The following is a 6,000-nucleotide window of genomic DNA, read 5'->3' as shown; positions in this document are numbered from 1 at the left end:
GAGTATTATTCGTAAGTGAGATCTTTTTTCGCCGTCCCTTTAATGTTCCCATCCGTGATAGAGTATGACGGACCAGAGACCGTCCCTTGGGGTTGGTGACTCCACAGTTCCCCTCACATGACAAACTTCTTTAAAGGGGGTGAGTGGGAAGCCCTTCGAAATTTCGGAATCCACTGAAATTGAGCAAAAATGATGGTCACACTAGAGTTGAAAGGTTCTGCTGCAACAGCGCCAGAATAGGTGGAAACATGCTGAGCATGAAATTAACAAATTCATTCATTAATTCGTACATCTTATTCCTCCTTGGGTCTCACAGCCTTAGTCCGATTTCTGATCATTTTTCTGCGGTCTATCGATGCCGCAGGATTCCTGTGAACACGCACGCGGTTTGAGGTACGCACTGCCGCAGTCGTTATCGGTTCTCTACAATTTAAAATTTCCAGCTCAAAGTCTATAGGTTAATATATAGACTTTCTATAGACTATCTATAGACTACAAGGCTAATCTAGCCCCCATGGGAGATCCTCGAGATTTTCGAAGTATCCTTTCCGTAGCAGATCGCGCGCCTCGCTTCTATTAGGAATACTGTCGCTGCAAATGGGAACTGAAAGCTGTGGTCGTGGGCTGTCCGCTGGAATACTTCAGCCGTAGGTAAACCGTCGCCTGAGCACGTGGTTCGGAATAATAAATGCATTAACAAACATGAAATACCGAGGCAATTAAAAACTGAAGAGGAAGACGAAGTGCGGCGCTAGCAAACATGTTTTAGCCGTCTGTTTGCAGCTCAAGGTCTCGTTCAGCTTACCTCCTAGCCCAAACTATTGTTATTTTCTGTCAGTTTTATTTAGTTTGTTGTGCCTAATTAACGTACAAAAACTAAGGGCGCAGTGCACGGTCTCGGCCTCAAGATTGAAAGCGCTTATCGAAAGCGTTGCAGGGTCCCTTTAAGGAAACCACAAAACAAGCATCGAAATCGCATTATGGATGAGAAGGCACCTGTGAACAATGGGAACCCCTCTACCATGTGTTCGTGGCAAAGATTGTGTTTGCATATTATCTTTGAAGGGCAGGACTAGTGTCACTGAATAGAGCAGTTCTTGCCCAAGACGGCGAGGCGCATGCGTCAGGCTAGGCAGGACCCAGCACTTGCCGCCAGAGAAGCCGAGCGTGGTGTATAGATAAAGTATTAGAGTACCGCCATTGAGGCACACAAGTCAGCAACGGCGGCCATTTTGGCGTTTATCAGTGTTGCGAGATTGCCGCATCTACAGCGTCACCGTTAACTTCGACCGGGTCACTTGTTAACACTACCGAAGGTGCAACAAAACGATATCTGTGGACGCACTCCGGCTGCTGAAAAGCTGTTACGCGCGTTATCTTTGGTTCGCATTTGGAGCGACTCCAGACGCGCGCAGCCGCAGGGCAGGGAGGAGGTGCTAAGCCTACCAGAGCTGACCGACTAAGACGCATCAAAAACGAAATGGCGGCTCCCTTGGACCGTCGCAGTGTAAATAAATGTCACGTAATGATCATGGCGGCGGCACGAAACAATAGGAAGAAAGAGTGCCGGTACTCTATACCCTTATCTAGTGACACTAGCCGAACGCAAGCGACATTTCATACCCTCCTCCATCACCATTTGTAGTGGTTTACAATGGCTTCGCTGGGGCATCTACTCTCGCAGGGCGGGATGGCGACCATTTTTTTTTTCCGCCCATGCATTTTGCACACTTCCTCTATGAATATAAATGTAAAAACGAAAACAAGATAAGAAAACAAAAATAAGGCATTGTTTGGATGCAAACTTTCTTTTTTTAGTTTTTTTACTAGCGGCATATAACACCACACGAAAACGTTTTCTGGCTACGCCACTGATGGCATGGACCCAAGGATGACACCAACTAGCCACAGTATACAGACACTGCTGAGCTCTTCATGACTGGGTTAACACTAGCGCAGACCAATCCCATTCTCAGTATTCTGCAACACTGGTAATGAATAGAACATGCCACATACGCTCATAACACCAGTTCACTTAGCGCTAGGAAGCCAGTTCAATTTTATATATGGTGACGAGGGCTTTTTTTTTCTTTTTTCCAAGGTGCGGGCATTGTTTAAGTAAAAAAAAAAAACACAGCCTTGAACTACACACGTTTTCAACGTCTCCGAATCTTGTCGTTTGGCGAAGCTATGCGTGCAAGCTCCGAAATATCGCAGATGGGCGGAACTGGCTAAGGCCGTACGGGTGGATGGAGCTTCGTCAAGCTGCGAAAGTGTGGCTTTTTACTCCGACCACCTTCTTTTCGTTGTATATATGACAAAAAATAAACTTCTTTGATTGATTGATTTTTCAGTCCAGCTAAGTAGACCTGCAGTTGTGCTGCTCGACGCCAACGAAGCATAAGCCCGCGCGGCCAGATCGTCGCGATGGCTGCAGAGCAAAATCAGCTGTGAATTCTGTGCTTGCAGGCATTGCAAAACAGCATGCGCAATGACTTTTCGCGTCCAATGTGCAGCTGTTTCTTGCATGTAACCTGTACCGCCAGGGTCAGCTCCCCTGCGCGCATGACCCGGTGTTCGCTCGATCCAAGCAGCTGTGCCCTGCATGCATGCTCTCAGCTTGTTATTGGCTCCTTATTATCTGTCAAAGTCCGTTCAAGCATTTCCATTTTGTTTCTATTTTTCGCCGTGGAGCACGCACATGCACATGTGCATGTGCGTGCTCCAGGACTTTAAGGATGTTTGATAGTGGCGTGGTGGGCCGGTATTTCAACACTTTTTCCAAACTTCCGACGCAAATCGTCCAGCGTTTAATTTTGTGCTGTGTGTGCCTAAGCACCAATACTATGTTTAGAAATCCAGGGTCTAGAGCGGCAGACAAATATGCGTCCGAGTAATTCGGTTTTCGACGTGACGCGGCAAAATAACTAGCAGATTGGATGCGCGCGTCAGGGGCCGATGCGAGGTTCTTCCGGCAGCCAAAGCGGTTTTCGGAGCCGGAGACGCGTCTAGGTTTACCTTCGGCTTCTTGTCGTCGTCACCAAGGCAGCAACTTTTGCTGGCCGCTCGACCCCCACGCTACCTCTCATGACGGAGGCGACGAAGCCCGGTTCGGGGTTGCCTTGCCGTTCGTAACCTTGTCGTTTGCATGTACCGTTCATTCGCGTAAAGCGCACGCATGTGCATCCGCAGGTATCGCCCGGCCAGGCCGTGCCGTTCCGGCGGGTGCGGTCGCAGTCGGTCATGTTCCAGGCGGACCCGAGCCCGCCGGAGCCCCGTGGCCGTACGCGCCCGTTCGCTGTCGGTCCAGCGACTTCGCCGAGAGGCCGCACTCGTCCTCCTCGGTTCAGTCAGTCGTCGAACGCTTGACGGCCACGAGGAAGACGACAGGTTCAGGGCGTACGCGCGCCAGATGTACGTGCTGTTCGCGGTGCTGACCGCTGTGGTGGCCCTGGCCGCCTTCTACACCTTCCAGAAGATACGCCAACGGAGGGACCAGGCGCCTCATGGGGACACGCAACGGCTGGACTTATGAGTGGCCGCTGCAGCAGCAGCATCAGCTCAGGCAACGGGTGGCTCGTGAGTGCGCGAACAGTCGGCCTGCCAGTCGCTCCGCGCGTTTTTCTCGCACACGAGCGGGGAAGGTGGATCTCGGTGAGAGTCATCGAGGCGATTCCAATGTCAGCCTAGTTTTAAACTGGAAATAGGCGACACATGCAAAGCGAGAGAACCTAAGAAACAAAACAAGAACATGCTCTGTGGCGTGAGCAGTGTGCCGACCAGGGCCGTAGCCAGAATTTTTTTTCGGAGGGGGCTATGGGTTATCGTGAGGGAGGAGTTTTACCAAAAGGAACACTAAGTTTCGCTTTCGCACTGCCTGGAAAAAAAATTGGGGGGGGGGGGGGGGGTTCAAACCCCCCAAACCCTCCCTCTGGTTACGGCCCTGGTGCCGACGGCCGTTCACATTGATAGGACAGTTCAATTTGTGCGTGCTGCGGTAAGTTGCTTTTATGTGTGCGTCTGTGGAATTTACGAAGTGCACACGTAACCACAGAAAAAAAGCCTATAGTTCACTTGCAGAATTGCCACATTCGTCGGTGCTCTAATCTCAGCAACAAGAACAGATCAGGGCATCCGTATCCTCGATGCGGACACAGCGCACTGCCTCTGTTAGCTTGATGTCACTGGTCATGCATTTTTAATATAGCTAACGTACAGCCACGAGCAAAACGTTTGCGAACCACGTGGCAGTTTGAGGTAAGTTGTTCTGCCTCCCAGAGCATTCAGGATGGTGCGCGCGTATCATAGCGAATGGTTGCTGGGCTACCATGGTAAAGAGGAAACTCCCCGGAATTCATAATATCAAGGTTCATAAACTTTTGCTGATGACTGTACATGGGTTTGCAAGGTCGGCGCTTCTGTTAATAAGCGGCACAACAATCGTTCACTTTATCGCGGCACTGTATACAGATGTAAAAAAACGTAGCCAGCATAGTCTTATTTTTATGTGTATATGTATGTGCGTTTGTGGTGGTATATCTATGTATACAAGCAGGCTGATGATGATGATACATGTTGCCGTGCGAGCGCACTTGAGCCTTCTGGATCATGCGCCTAAAAACGAATCTTGTGCGTCCCGGATCGAGCGACGATTACAACCTGCAACCTGCAAATATATAAGCACGATATCGTCAATATTGGGCCTCCTTTTTTACCTGTTACTCATCCTGTCCTGCGCTGTCCTTATGCTTTCTTTAAAGTAGCAACTCTCCCCACCTGGACACCTAACGCAAAAGTGCAACAGCTCTCGATCCGAACAACTCGATAGTCTGCAAGGAGATAACCGCAGTGTCACAACGTAACGCCGAGGATAGGAAAGCCATGATGGCTGTACTTGGACCTGCAGAATGTGCTGCCTAAAAAACAAGCTGTTTTTGGGACGTATGTATTGGTAGGGAGTCTTGTGTATCCACAGTACAGCGCTTAATTCGTTCCTTACTACGGTCCGAGATCGTTCTTCTCTTGTACCTACACAAGGGTGCATTGCAGAATCATCTGCGTATCGGTGCGGTGGCCAAACTGCGCTGCTCAAGACTGTTTATGTTTTGATGAAAACGAATGAAGGAATGAATGATTGCTTTAGAAGGGAGAGGTCGAATGCCTTGTGCGGGGAAAGGGAGGAAGGGGAGACGAATAAAATACTCGAACCAAAGACTTTATTCGAAGCGTTCCCGACGTTTCGAAGCCTACTCGAATTGATCATCAGGGGTGACAATCGTGTATGGCCAAGAGCAGCATTTATGTAGGTACAAGATGATCTTTTTTTTTTTACTTGCCTTCTGCAGCGATCGCGCCGGAGGCTGTGGGAGTAAATGGGGGAAGGGCTCCTAACGATCTGTTCTGCTTTCCTGTACTCGCTTGTATACGTGCCACTGAGATCGTTAGGCGCCCTCCCCCCCCCCCCCCCCCCCCCCCCCTATTTGCGCCAATGGCCTCCGGCGCGATACCAGCAAAAGGCAAGTAAAAAAAGCTCAAGAAGAAGCAGCTGAGGAGGCTTCGGAACATTTTAGAGTTTTTGAGTATTTTATTCGTTTTCGTTTCAGTTTTCACCCAACCAGACGATTCTGTAGTTGTTCGCAATTTTGCTCTCATGTTTGTGTGCAGGACATACCATCGATCACTCGTTTCGACATTTTTGCCTCATGTGTGCGCACTGTGTGAGATCACGGTTCATTTGCTACATTCGTGATTTACCGCGACACGCGCTTTAGTTAATTCACTTATTTCTTTCTTGTTTCACTTTTCACTTCTGCGTTTCGATGCAGTCTACTGCCGTATACGAAAGAAGCTGAGAGATGACAATTCAGTCACGCTCTTTAGCTATAAATGTAGCGCAGAACTAAGAGCCCGATGCAGCTCCATGTGACATACTAATGGGTCCGTCGTGAAGGTGCGAAATCTGATGTGTAACCTTCTCTTGTCGCTTATTATGCTCTCGTG

General features: G+C 49.2%; 1 pseudogene; it reads left to right on the top strand.

The window, feature by feature from the left end:
• LOC144168557 (uncharacterized) overlaps nt 1–4,564 on the top strand; it is a 5,289-nt pseudogene extending 725 nt beyond the window's left edge.
• The last annotated feature ends 1,436 nt before the right edge of the window (nt 4,565–6,000 follow it).

This window comes from Haemaphysalis longicornis, unplaced genomic scaffold (assembly GCF_048455015.1).
Source record: "Haemaphysalis longicornis isolate Haplotype H1 unplaced genomic scaffold, Haemaphysalis longicornis Haplotype H1 scaffold_2, whole genome shotgun sequence".
Classification (NCBI taxonomy): Eukaryota; Metazoa; Arthropoda; class Arachnida; order Ixodida; family Ixodidae; genus Haemaphysalis; species Haemaphysalis longicornis.
This window is presented reverse-complemented; position numbering and strand designations above follow the sequence as displayed.